Below are 14043 nucleotides of genomic sequence, written 5' to 3'. Positions count from 1 at the left end.
AACTCCTTTTTTTTTTTTTTTTTAAGATTTTATTTATTTATTTGACAGAGAGAGAGACAGCCAGCGACAGAGGGAACACAAGCAGGGGAGTGGGAAAGGAAGAAGCAGGCTCCCAGCGGAGGAGCCCGATGTGGGGCTCGATCCCAGCATTCTGGGATCACACCCTGGGCTGAAGGCAGACGCCCAACAACTGAGCCACCCAGGCGCCCCTGAGTGTCCAACTCCTGATCGTCAGCTTGGGTCTTGATCTCACATGAGTTCAAGTCCTCTGTTGGGCTCCATGCTGGGTGTGGAGCCTACTTAAAAAGAATTAAGTTAAAAAAAAAAAAGTTTTGTTTTTCAGATTACCATCTAAATTTCTTTGGAATGACTCAAACCTTCTTCTGGCTAAAAATATTCTCTCTCACTCACACACACACACACACACACACACTCCAAATTAAAAATAAACAGGGGTTGCCTGCGTGGCTCAGTGGGTTAAGCGTCTGCCCTCAGCTCAGGTCATGATCCCAGGGTCCCAGGATCAAACCCCACATCGGGCTCCCTGCTCAGCGGGGAGTCTGCTTCTCCCTCTGCCCCTCCTCCCTATTCATGCTCTCTTTCAAATAAATAAATAAAATCTTTAAAAAAAATTTTTTTAAACACATGGTAGTGGTATGATTCATAACCTATTGTTGAAAAATCTAAGACAAAACTAAAAAATAAAGACGAGCATGGACAAAAAATATTTATGTGTAAATGACTGTTTTCTATAAACTAAACCAGAAGTACTTCAATTCACACCATTTTCTTTGAAACAGTCCAAAAAATATTTTTTTAAGTAGGCTCCACACCCACCACAGAGCCCAACACAGGTCTTGACCTCACAGCCCTGAGATCAAGACCTGAGCGGAGGTCAAGAGTCGGAGGCTTAACTGAGCCACCTGGGTGCTCCACAGATACTCCTTAAAGAGTTAAGAAGCACAGAAATAAAAAACACTGTTTACATTATAAAAATTGTACTGCCTACCACTGCCCACCAACAGCACAAAACTCCTCCGCTTCCACACTGCTCAGCCGTCCTCAGACACGAGCCCGCCTGCCCACGAAGCACCCTTCAGCAGGCGCTCGGCGTGCCCGGGCGGCCCTCTGTTAACGCACACTTCAGCCTCCCCCTACACGTACAACTAGCTCTGGCATTGACCCCGCGCACTCGTCCACCTGCTCCCCTGCCTGACGTCCCCAGTGTCTACTCCGGCCAGCACTGAAGAGCCTGGACTTCAGAGGACGAGGCGCCTTCTTGCCGCGTGTCCTCCCGGCACGGCTCCCGGGGCACCTGGCCGCGTGGACCGCCAGCCCGAGCCCCACCCTGGCCGCGTCACAATGGCTCCTGACTCCCTGAGGCTGAGCACTCACCGAGCAACCATGAAATGCCAGGGAGCCTGACACTAGAAATGCCCCGTACCCTTCCTCAAGCTCCAGAGTGGACAACGGACTGATTTTTTATTCCCTGTTACTCACTGATGAGCAAAACCCAAACTTCCCAACTTCATTCGCAAAGTGACCTTTCACCTTAACATTCTTCAATACTTGCATTACCGACCGACTATCAAAGCCCAGCAACAAGTTGTCCTAATCACTGATCTCCAGCGACTACGCTACCACTGTGTGATACAGTCCTAGTGACCACGTCCCTGAAGTTTACGGAGGGCAGCATTACAAACGACGAACGGCAGTAACCTTAGAGCCAATATCTGAACATTTACTTTCAAGATGAGGACCCTGACACGGGACGTGAGAGCCTGCGGCTAACTAAGGACAGGGCGGCGTCCTCAGATCTGGGCTCCAATCCCAGCTCCGCCCCCACTCGCGGACTGTGGAGCGGGGCCAGCTCTCCCGACAAGACAAGGCCACCCAGGCCCCAGGAGCTCCCGCCAATGACTCAGCACAGAAGGAGAGCTACAGGGCCTGAGGAGGCCATGTGCGAGAACTCACAGCCTCATTCGAAATGTTATACATTTAGACGTTCTCACATTTTCAGCCACCTAAAGAGATTTTGGTTAATTTCTAATGCATGATGAATGGTGTTTTTGGAAGCTAACAGGAGGTGCAAGGCCAGCTACAACCTTTTTTTCAACCTGGTTCTTCCCATCAATGAGCTAGATGTCAAAGCTGGGCCATACCACCTCCAGCCAGGTTTCAGGTAGGCCTTACGCCACAATTTAAAAATAAATTTAATTGTGGGGCGCCTGGGTAGCTCAGCCGGTTAAGCGTCTGACTCTTGATCTCAGCTCGGGTCTTGATCTCAGGGTCATGAGTCCAAGCCCTGCTTTTGGGTTCGGCACTGGGCGTGGAGCCTACTTAAAAAATTCCTAAATAAATAGATGTAATTTCTTGTCTCTGAAATAAATCCCATCAAAGAACCGAGCACAGCTGGTGGCTGTGAATGACGGGATTCCCAGGGATGACCGGATTCCAACAGTGACTGCGTCAAAAATCCAACCAGTGAGAACAGGGAAACACAAGAGACAGTGGTAGATTCCTGGTAAAACGTGTTAGGAGAGGAGGTACAGAGGGAATAAAATGCCCAAAGAGGACACCCTCCAGAGAGGACCCACGTGCACAGACACCAGACTCCAGAAGGAACACCGGGCAGCGTGGCTCTGGAGGAAAGGGGGGCAGGAGGGGACAGTGGAGGGGGGACCGCGATGGTCACAGCGCAGTAGCTGCTACAGCCCAGGGGCCAGGGCACGACACACGCACTTACTTCTTCCGACTCATTCTGATTTCACTCCGCGAACCGCACGAATTCTATGTCATGTTCTCCAGCGAAGCACACCTAAGCACGAAGCTATATGCAAAGCCCGGCCCCAACTTCTTCAGACCCGTGGCCACGGCTTAGTCCACAGGCCAGCCAGAAAACCACCTCTCCCCTGGAGAAGCACAGGAGGACCAAACTCAGGCAACGCGGAACCTGCAAGGAGGCAGGTGGATGCGGTGGCTGCCTCGCGCATGACTCCGAGTTTCCAAAGGGAGGGGTGACCGCTGCGCTCTTCCAAGCTCACGGCAGCGCAGAACTGCTGGATGTGCGGTGAATGGTCCCGGAATTCACGAGGGTCCTTCCCTCCACTGACTCTGCTCTCTCCTGTTTTCCCTCCCTCTCTCCCCTAACACTCGAAGTCACTCTTTAGTTCCCTCCGTGAAACGTGAGCATTAAATACAATCAGAGCGTGAAAATAATACAAAGTGGAAAAGGATGAAACGGAATCGTGTGTGCGACGCTCCCGTGAGCTTGAATACGCGGGCGCATCAAGTTAGACAGCCTGTGCTCTCAATCCTTTCAACACGACTGTTCCTCTGAGTGAGCCACCCTGAGGGGGAGGCTGACTCAGCGCCAGGCCTAAAGCAACGGCAAAGGGCCATCGGCAGCACAGCAGCCCCAACGGGGAGCCGACAGGTGGCAGCGCCAGCCCCTCACCTCTGTCAGAAGCCCGTCAGGACGCCGAACAGCAAACAGGCAGCTCTGATTCTAGATCCACTGGTAACTAAACGTGACATTAAGCATTTCTGAAATGCTGCTGCCAGCCTGCACATCCATCCCCGTAACACTAGAGCCTTCCTGCTGGGATCTGGGCCCTGCCTCTACCAGCCCCAGCCTGAGACTCCAGGGAAAGCTGAGCTGCACTCATTCGAACAGCAGGTGAAAAGGCAGACTGAAAATGTCTTCAACGGCATCAGAAAACCCTGGAAAGAATCTGAGGTTGACATTTTGCAAACCATGTGCTACAAAAGAGGGGCCCTGTCCAGGCTCCACTGTCCTCAGAGTGTTCTGCTCTGGCGGCTTAGGACCTTGTCAGGGGCCATGTCAGGTCCCAGGCCCAGAGCCCCAGGCCAGGACCGTCCCCGGCTGGGCAGCCCGGCAGAGTGCATGAGGGCGCCTCCCCCGCCCTGGGAAGAGTTTCTTCAGCATGGACAGCGTCTGACTCTGAGCTACCATGCCTAACCAGGAAAAGCACACTTTAGGGGCCACCGGGCCGAGAGCAACAACTGTGAGCAGAAAAGATCAGTGTCTCCCTGTATCTCGTTCTACTTGCAGCTAAGAGAACACGCGGGCTAGCAAGCACAGGAGGAGGAGGGGCCTCTGCTCCGGCAGAACTTCAGTTACAAACCTAAGGCATTAAGTACTCTACAAACGTGCAGTTCTTAGATCCGAGTTTAAAAAAACGTTTTAAGAAAGTGATAAAAATAAAATCAGAGTTAAGATTCTTTTTTTTGAGTAGGCTCCCCAGTGAGGGGCTCAAACTCACGACCCTGAGATCAAGAGTCGGAGGCCTAACCGACTGAGCCGGCCGGGCGCCCCAGCTCGGCTTCTCCCTCGATGCCCTGTGAGTACAATTCTACACTGACATCATACGGTAGAGACGAAAACAGAAGGCTGTTTTGTTCCTGAATGCTTTAACCAAGAATGAATTTTGGGTTCTGTGAGCACATACAATTTGAACTCTTACTGTTAAGAATGTCTGTACTGATCTAACAATCTAGAAAACATGCCTGAAAAATCCCAAGAATTACAAGTCAAGCAAGGGTTGAAAACAGAGCCTCAAGGGAACGGCAAAAGCAACGACACAGAAAACACGCTACCATCTCTAACGGTATTAGCACACAACGCTGTCAGTTCTGAGGAACACCGGAGAAAGGAACCTCCTATTACCCCTGGGGACCCCAGCGGCACCATCTAGTCAACAGTCGGGTTTTACTAAACGGTGCACAAAGCACTGTCTACAGAGACGAGCAGGTTACACAGCAAACTGCCCTTCGGCCGAGACAGAACGAGCCCAGGCGGAAGAGGCCAGTGCCGCCTTCCGATCAGAAATCCTCAGAAACGACCTGCCGCACGTCCCCGAGACGAAGGTCAGACCACAGGTCGGAACCACGGGGACAGAAACAGTCACAGGGGACAGCGACAGACAGGACGCTCCTCCCAGCTCTCGGCACAGCTGCAGACATCGCCATCTGCCACGAGTGCCGTCCCCGAGGGACGCTGGGCGGCACAGGGCTCCTGCTGACCTGCAGGCCTTGGCGCGTCTGGCCAGCAGTGGGCGCTCCGACGGTCGGGAGGCCCCTCAAGGACCTTCCGGAGGGACCAGGGGCCGTGTGCGCGCACAGGCACGCCTGACCAACATCCTACTGCCCCCTGGCCAATCCTTATCACCCAGAGGGCGGCTACCCTGGTGCTTCCTTTGTCACGTCCTCTACAAAGAGGATTACTTTTCAGAATAAAATCCCAAGGTGCCCCTTTAAAAGTTAGAACTAATTGTGTTTTCCTTTCAAGATTTCATATAAATTCAAGTTAGTTTACATAGTGTCGCGTTAGTTTCAGGGGCAGGGTTTAGTGATTCGTCACCTGCATACACTACGGGGTGCCCAGCCCATCACGTGCCGTCCCTGGTGCCCATCAGCCCAGAACTACATCTTAACGTAACTGTTCTGCTCAACCTTAATGATGCTAAAACTGAGTAAGGTAGAGACCAATAAAAACATCACTTATTTTCGCCTACGTATTTAAAAAAATCGTAACTTGGTCTAGGTAAGACCATAAAAAAGATAATTTGGGTTAGAAATGAGTGTTTTCCAAATGTCATGTTCAATGTAATTACTTCTACCATATAAACACAGGAACTGGCGAACAGCTGTTTTTATCTTAAGAAATAAAACAATGTTTATGAAAAACTGTGATTTATACTAAGTGAGAATCCTAAAAACGAACTCAGTGTTTAAAACAGTGAATCGGATACAAATGACTAAAACAAAAATACTTGGGAGAGCACCACAAAATGCTACATGTTACATACACACACACTTGAGTATGTATTTAAATTTGAAGAAAAACACCACCAAACTGAACGGTAAATTACACAGACTGAGACTTCTACTCGTCACTCGGCCCCTTCTGTACTGTTCGACACTTTTTTAAAGAGTAGGTGTCAGTGTTACAAGTTCAACAACTAACCCAATAACTATTTTCCAAAAACGGGTTTTTTTGGTCTTCATCTGTGACGCAGTACGGGGGCAGGCAGCCCCACGGGCTCCGCTCGTGCTCTCGCTTGGCCGTGCGACCTGGGAGCAGAGGGGATGACAGTGTGCTCACCCCCCGTGGCACAGTCAGGTGGGAACGCCAGCAGGGCCCAAGCTCCCAAGTGTCACTGGAGGACTCACCAGTGACTACGCCTCGCCTGCTTGGCGTTGCCTGGCACAGGATAAAAATACTCGATCAAAGTTAGTTATTATCAGCAGCAAGCCGGTACTAAAAAACAGCATCCAGCCAAGAAAGGATGCTTCTTTCCTTTTTTGGGGAATGATGAGGCAACAGGAAGAAATGTACGCTGGATGGGCTTTGTTTACATAAGGGAGCAGCTCTGACTTTTCGGGAAGGTAATTACTTCCATGTGAAGACACGTTATCACACGCTTACATCTCCTGGTGCGAAGCGCTCCAGATCTTTTTAATGAAAAACCCAATGCCTCTGACAGTGGTATTCTCCTAGTGTTTCAACAAAAGCCCACGGTCAAGTTATTTATTTTGTACATGTTAATAAAAAGAGCCCTTCTTCTGAGAATCTGGAAGGCACGACACAGTTTTACTGTATTTCCTTCAAACCCAGACTGCACCAAGTCTCCCTACAAGCAGCACAGTCACGAGGACGGCCTACGATGCCATTTGTATGGCGGAGATGCTGGCCGTGCCCAAGGCCTTCAAGCAGCAGTGCTGCGCGGTGACTCTGGGAGCTCCTCCCCCATTGGACGGTGCCCCTCCTGGCCCTGGGAGGCCCCACTGTGTGTGACGACACTGGCGCGGGAAGAAGACCAGGGACAGGCCACTAACCATCCACGTCTCGTCCATGTCTGGGATGCCGCACGCTTGTCACCGACCCGGCCTCCAGTGACTTGGGCTGTGACTCTCATGTCCGGCTCAGAAAGGCCTCCTCCAACCCAAGAACTCACAGTCTGTTACGGATTCTGTTGTGATTTGACTCGCGGGATCCGTCTGTAATTCCTTTGTATACGGCGAGGTAAGCATCTCACTTTACTTCATGTTGGGCATTTCCGCTGGGATCATCCAGGAGAAACTAAATCCAGCACGTCCAAATCACCTATCAGTCTGCGCCTCCCCCACAGTGGGTCACCCCCTCTTCCCGGTTCCCCTTGCTGCTCCATCTCCTGCTGGCTTCCGGCAAGCATCCTGACCAGCTCCTGCCCTCCAGCCTTGCCCCCTCAAGCCAGAACAGTCTACGAAAAAGTCAACCACCTCACTGCCTTCACATCCCACCATGGCCCCCTAGCACCCACAGAGAAGACCCAAGAGACGGCCTGCACCAGACCCTCCAGCCAGATGTCCCCCTTTTCCTCTCCATCTCCCACCAATCCACAGGTAGCTTCACTGAGGGCCTGGACTCAGACAACCCTCTTCTCCTCACCCCATGTAGACAGTTCCGATGCTCTTTCCTCGTCTGGGAGGCCCTCCTGATCCCCGTCCTCATTCCCTTGGTCTCTTTCCACCCCAAATGCTCCTGGCTACCTTCCGCTCAACCTTAGGACTCAGCTGAGATGCCACATCCAGGAAGCGCTCCTGGAGCCCAACCCCCACGTCCAAGTTAGACGCTAGCTTCCGTGCTCCCCCAGCACTCATCGCTCCACAGAAACTGTAGATAACTACTTGTTAATGAGTCTTTCTCTCTGGTGAGACCTCGCACTGCCTGAGGGCAGCACCCAAACACCACTTAGCAGATCAACGCTGTGTAGATGCCTGCACAGTGGGGAGAATTCACTGCTGGGCGCCTTCCGCTTTGTCTTTAACCTGAAAATCCTGTCTCTGCTGCTTGTCCCACCACACCTGGCAAAACCATGCGGAGAGCGATACAAATGTGTGATGAGCAGAAAGGGTCATGAACACCTAGGCCTCCTTATTCTTTCTCCTAACGGGTTCAAAGTGCTTCTCACGTGTGCTCATCAGAGCGGAACAGCTGTATCAGCTGTGCTTTATTTCCAACTATAACTGGGAATCAGAATTAGGAACAGCAATCACAGGCTTTTATTGGTACTGTAAACACTTAATCCACAGCAGTTCTCGAGAACCCCTCCCATGCTCTGTCCTCCCAGACAGGAAGCAGCAGGCTCAAAGTCAGTGTCTCCCGGCAGTGGGAAGGTCTGCAGCATAAGCGGCGAGGGAAGAGATCATCAGGTTGACCTGTCTTCCATGTTCTAGGTGTAGCTCACATCGCCCAATAATATTAACTGAGGATCCAACAAAATACAGACAACGGCTAAAAACAAAGCAACCGGGCAAAGCACAGCTTTGTTTTCAAGCTACACGTGTCCCCGGAGGGTGCCGCTCGTTCCCACCGGAGCCGCTCATCTGTACTTGAGGGCTCTCTCCACCACTTCCATCGAGGACCTGCACTTGTGTTCCGCACAAAGGTCAAGACGCTCGCGTCACATAGCTCTTATCTCCTAAACTAAAACTTGCAACCGATGACCATTCACTAAGGGCCCCTATGTGACTACATGAACCACCAAGCACCCAGATGACAAGCACGGTTAAGGACACAGGTGATTCAAACCGCACAACTGCCTATGAAGGACCCACGTCACCTCACAAAGGAGAACCAATCACGATATACGTCATAAGCAGTAAAGCCCTGTTCCATATTCCCATCTGCCAATCCTGCTTATTCTGACCCAATGCAAGCAAACGGTTTCAAAGGCACATAGCAGGTCCAGTCTCCCCTACCCGAAATCAAGAGGAGTGAGCAATCCAAAACAGCAGTAAGTTCCAAACGTGGGAATGGAGGGTAGCAAGAAAGAAGGAGCGCAGCCCCCCCACTGAACTACGAGCAGCAGCATCTCAGCACCTGCGTCACTCCTGTTGGGACACCATCACCGTCTTGCTCCCATCCGCCCCGGGAACCTACATGTGGGCGTTCTCTCGGCAACATGCTCAGGACGACCTCCCTGAATCCCAGTGGGCCTCACAGGCACTGTGACTCCCTGTGCTCTTGCCTCACCTTGAAATATTTAGGTAGGGGCAGGAGTAGCACTGCTGAATGATGGTTCCATCCTGTGTCACTTCCACCAAAAAATGTTGCCTGGCATCTGTATGGTGAGCAAATTCAAAGTGACCCTACGTTCAGAATCTGGAGACCGTCTGGTCATCATAAGTTCAGAACCAGGAGCAATGCTATGAGCAGACACCCCAGAATGCCACTATTCTCTGAAAATAGGTCACCCAGCAATTTCCAGTTAAAAATGGTACACTGAACAAAGATGGTAGCTCCCGCTTTCTTCTGACACCCCTCCTAAAAAAAGACTGTTTCGTAAACGCACAGAGCAAAACAAAAAGAAGAAACAACAACAGCAAGAACCCTGGAAGCTAGAATACAAATGAATAAATGAAAACACACCTAAGCCAGAAAAAGCTGAATGGCAAGCTTGCAATGAGGAACGCTGAGAAACGTCCAGCTGTCACCATGGAAGCCCAAATGGTTACAGTAGTGGCACCCGGGTCCGTTCAGAAGGGAGGGTGTCGACTGGAGCCAAAATACAGCAGGGATCGAACACTGAAAGTCTGTTTAAAAGCGGTTAGGCAAAACCACAGGACCACCTCAGTCAGTGCAGGAAAGCACTTGGCAAAGTCCAACACCCTTTCACCATAAAAACACTGAATGAAACAGAAGCAGAAGGGAACTTCCCCAACCTGATAAAATGCACAGCTCACATCACACTCTCTGGTAAAACACGGACAGCTTCCCCCTCAGATCGAGAACAGAACAAGGATGCCTACTTTCAGCACTGCTAGTCCACCCGGTCCTGGAGTTCCAGCTGGAGCAGTTAGGCATGAACAAGAAACACAAGACATCAAACTGGAAAGGAAAGAGTAAAGCTACCTCTCTCACAGATGACATGATCTCACAAGTTCAGCAAACATGCATATTACAAGGTCAACACACAAAAATCAGTTGTATTTCTATAAACCAGCAATGAACAATCTGGAAATGAAATTAAGGAAACAACTCCTCTTACAACAGCAACCAAAAGAACAACAAACTAACAAACTGAGGACTTCAGAGGGGAGGGGGGTGGGGGAATGGGATAGACCGGTGATGGGTAGTAAGGAGGGCACGTATTGCATGGTGCACTGGGTGTTATACACAACTAATGAATCATCGAGCCTTACATCGGAAACCGGGGATGTACTGTATGGTGACTAACATAATATAATAAAAAATCATTATAAAAAAAAAAAAAAAAGAACAACAAACTTAAGATGGTACACTGAACATGACAAAACACTGCTGAAAAAAATTAAAGAAAAATACGTGGAAAGACATCCCCTGTTCATAGACCAGAAGACTTAATATTTTTGAAACATGGCAATATAATCCTAAGAGATCCACAGATTCAGTGCAACTTCTATCAAAGTCCCAATGACCTTTTCTGCAAATATAGCAAAGTTACTCTTTAAATTCATGTGGAACTGGGGTGCCTGGGTGGCTCAGCCGGTTAAGCATCTGTCTCCGGCTTGGGTCATGATCTCTGGGTCCTGGGGTCCTGGGATCGAGTCCTGCATTGGGCTTCCTGTTTAGCAGGGAGTCTGCTCTCTCCCTCTCCACCTGCCCCCCCATGCTCTCTCTAATAATAAATAAAATCTTGAAAAAGAAAAGAAAGCCAAAATAAAGCAAAGCAGGTAACAAACGCAAGCGAGGATATAGACTAACGGGAACCCTTGCGCGCAGTTGATGGGAATGTAAAATGGTGCAGCCACTATGGAAAACAGTTTGGCTGTTTCTCTACACATTAAATCAGAGCCACCATATGATCCAGAAATCCCATTCCCAGATACGTACCCGAAAAATTGAAAACAAGTACTCAAAAGCCTGTACACAAATGCTCATAGCAGCATTATTCATAATAGGCAAAAAGTAGAAATGACTCAAATGTCCACTAACAGACGAATGGATGAAAAACCTGTGGTACATTCATGCGGTAGAATATTACACAGCCAAAAAAGGAATGAAGTTCTGGTACGTTACAATACGGACAAACCTTGAAAACTTATTCTGAGTGAGAGAAGCCAGGCACGAAAGGCCACATACTGTATGAATCCGTGTCTATAAAAAAAATCCAGAATCGGCAAATTCGTAGACAGAAAGCAGATCAGTGGATGCCAGAGGTTGGGAACAGCGGGCAATGCGAAAGTGCCTGCTAAGGGGCACAACAGACCGTGCCGGACCTACGGCGTGAGGATGGCTGCCCGGCGTACCTTACGCCCCTCCCGACACAGCACAGCGGCCCGTGTTATGCTGCGCGCTTCACCACAAACACAGAAAAGTGGTTCCAGCCAGCACACACTAACCACCTTCCTGCCTTCCCTCAAAGAAGACCGGAGGATAAAACCAAGGGGTCTCGGGGAGCCTGGGTGAAGCGTCTGCCTTCAGTTCAGGACATGATCCCACATGGGGCTCCCTGCTCCCTGCTCAGCGGGAAGTCTGCTTCTCCCTCTGCCCCTCCCTCCTGCTTGCGCGCTCGCTCTCTGTCAAATTAATAAAACCTTAAAAAAAACAAAAACAGAAAACAAGGGGTCTCTACAGCAGAGGACAAGAGGAATCCTGAAGCTTCTGAATGGGACCCCTGAAAAGGGAGCAGAGTAAGCACATCCTCACTAATTTTTGAGGGCTACATCCACACTCTTCTACCCAACTTTGAAAACAAGGCAGGAGTGTGGAAAGCCCCTGAGAATATAAAAAGCCCAATAAAAGGACCTCAAGTTAATGCCACTGAGGGTTCCTCCAGGAAGCAGCACTCGTATCGGCCAACAGCGAAAGCACCCGAGCGGGTCACAGAACTTCCGAAGGACTGGCCAGGGTCCCAGTCTCAGACATATGTGCTCAACCAAGATCACCCAACATTTCAGCAGACAGACCAAAACAAGCAAAAAGTGAGGTCATGGAAGAAGACAATAAACATACTGCTGAGTTTTAGAGAAAAAAAAGAACCACCAAAAAAGCTTTGGGAAGTTTAAAATATGATGGCCAAAATAAAATGCTAAATAAAGGAGAAGAAAAAACTGAGGAAATCTCCTACAAAGTGAAACAAAAAGACAAAAATGGAAAACAGGATAAAGATTTTATTTTTAAAAAGTAGAAATTCGATCCAAAAGGTCCAATGTCCAAATAGTATTTCCAAAACACACAGAAAACAGAGAACTAAAACAAGAGGAGAAAAGTGTCAAAGAAAACAGTGCGAGAAAATTCCCCAGAATTAACCATCCTGAGCTTCCAGACTTAAAAGAACTACGCAGTGTCCCACGAAATGGAAGGAAATAACCTAAAATCCCAGTTTCTGAGCACTGAAGACCCCGGCAGTAACAAGTCTGTACACACACGGTTGAGAACGAGGGCGGCACCGACCTGGGCAGCTCCCTGGAAGCTCAGAAGACAACTGAGCACCCACCACCTGCAGTTCCAGGGCCCGGCACACTAGAGTGCTCTAGTCCGCTGTGGGGGGCACAGACAAGTAAGTCCCCGCCCCTGCCCCCCCCCCCCCAGCGCTGTGCTGCCAGGTGGTTGGCGTGCACTCCAAGCTGGCTCACACGTGCAGGCGGAGAGTGAGGGCCCTACAAACACTAGGCCCCGCCCGGCCTGCACAGGTGCAGAAACTGCAGAAACTCCTGGACCCTGGAGGGCTGCAGAGCAGGTCAAGGGGGACGGGCGCCCCACCCCCACCCCGGACTCCAGGGAGGCCTGACCCCCCTCCCGTGGGGGTCAGGGGAGCCGCGATGGGGGGGGGAATGGAGGCTCCCGGGTGGTGGGGTGCGGGGGTGGTGGGGTGCGGGGGTGGTGGCGGTGCGGGGTTCGGGGGCACCCAGGTGTTGGGAGAGGCGGGGCGCCCAGGTGTGGGTGAGTGGGGGAGTTGGGGGCGCCCGGGTGTTGGGGGCGGGGGCTCCCCGGTGTGGGTGGGTGGGGGGGACCGGAGCTCCCGGGTGTTCGGGGGAACGGGGAGGAGGGAACTCCGAGTGTTGGGGGCTCCCGGGGTGTTGGGAGGGCGGGGAGGCGGGGACTCCCGGGTGCGGGTGAGTGGGGGAGGCGGGGCGCCCGGGTGTTGGGGGTGACGGGGGTCGGGGGCTCCCGGGTGTTCGCGGGGTCGGGGAGGCGGGGACTCCCGGATGTGGGTGAGTGGGGGAGGCGGGGCGTCCGGGTGTAAGGGATCTGGGGCGCTGGGGTCGGGGGTCCCAGGTGGGGGCGGGCGGCGACGACAGAGGTCCCCGGGTGCGCACGCGTCCCCACCGGAACCCCGGTAGGCCGCTCAGGCCGGGCGGAGGGGACGCCCCGGGACAGGCCTGCTGCAGACTCGGGCCAGGTGCGGGGACGCGCGAGGCCGAGGAGGGGGCGGCGGCCGTTGGCGGCCCAAGCGGGCCCCGCGTCTCGGCCCGGGCCCGCCGCCCCCGGCCCGCAGCTCCCGCCCGCCGTAAGGGACGCCTTAGCCCCAGTCCTGTCCCTCGAGCCGACCTTGCTCCGACTCCCCACCCCCACCCCCGCCCAGGAACTCACCTGCCTCGCGACACAGCCACCACTGACTGCGCCTCCGCTGCCGCCCCAGGCCTGGTCCGCGCCACCCAGACGCGATCCCTAGAGGAGACCTTGCGGACGCCAGCCAATCACGGGCCGCGCCTGGAGGCGGGGCGGGAGCAACGCGGACTTCCACCAATCTGGAGCGCGCCACCTGAAGCCCCTCGGTCAATGACAAGGCGGCCTATCTAGGAGCCGGGCCAATCGCGAGCTGAGGCCGAGTCCCGAGGCGGAGAAGTGGGCGGGGCTACGAGGCGGCGCGCCGGGCCGTACGGCGGGAGGGACGTACGTCGCGGGGGCCGTAGGGCGGAGGAGGGAGCGCGGCCGCGGCGGGAGGGGCCGCACGGGGGAGGAGCCGTCCCCGCCCCAGCCGCCCCCCTTTCGGCGGGGCGCGCGACCCCGGCCCTGCTGGGCCGCTGGGGGGCCGCGGTGGGCCCCGCCCT

The 14043-nt window shown here is 52.6% G+C and overlaps 1 protein-coding gene across 5 annotated transcripts in view; it reads right to left on the bottom strand.

Annotated features, from left to right (window-relative positions):
* Nucleotides 1–13667, bottom strand: part of SUN1 (Sad1 and UNC84 domain containing 1) — a 51159-nt gene extending 37492 nt beyond the window's left edge. For all 5 annotated transcript variants that reach the window (XM_040634621.1, XM_040634623.1, XM_040634624.1 and 2 more), the window contains exon 1: nt 13583–13667. The gene's annotated coding sequence lies outside the window, so the exon portion shown is untranslated. The remainder of the gene's footprint in view (nt 1–13582) is intronic.
* Nucleotides 13668–14043: the final 376 nt, after the last annotated feature.

This window comes from Ursus maritimus, unplaced genomic scaffold (genome assembly GCF_017311325.1).
Source record: "Ursus maritimus isolate PB19 unplaced genomic scaffold, ASM1731132v1 scaffold_2, whole genome shotgun sequence".
NCBI lineage: Eukaryota > Metazoa > Chordata > Mammalia > Carnivora > Ursidae > Ursus > Ursus maritimus.
Note: the sequence above shows the minus strand (reverse complement) of the source record. Positions and strands in the feature narration are given on the sequence as shown.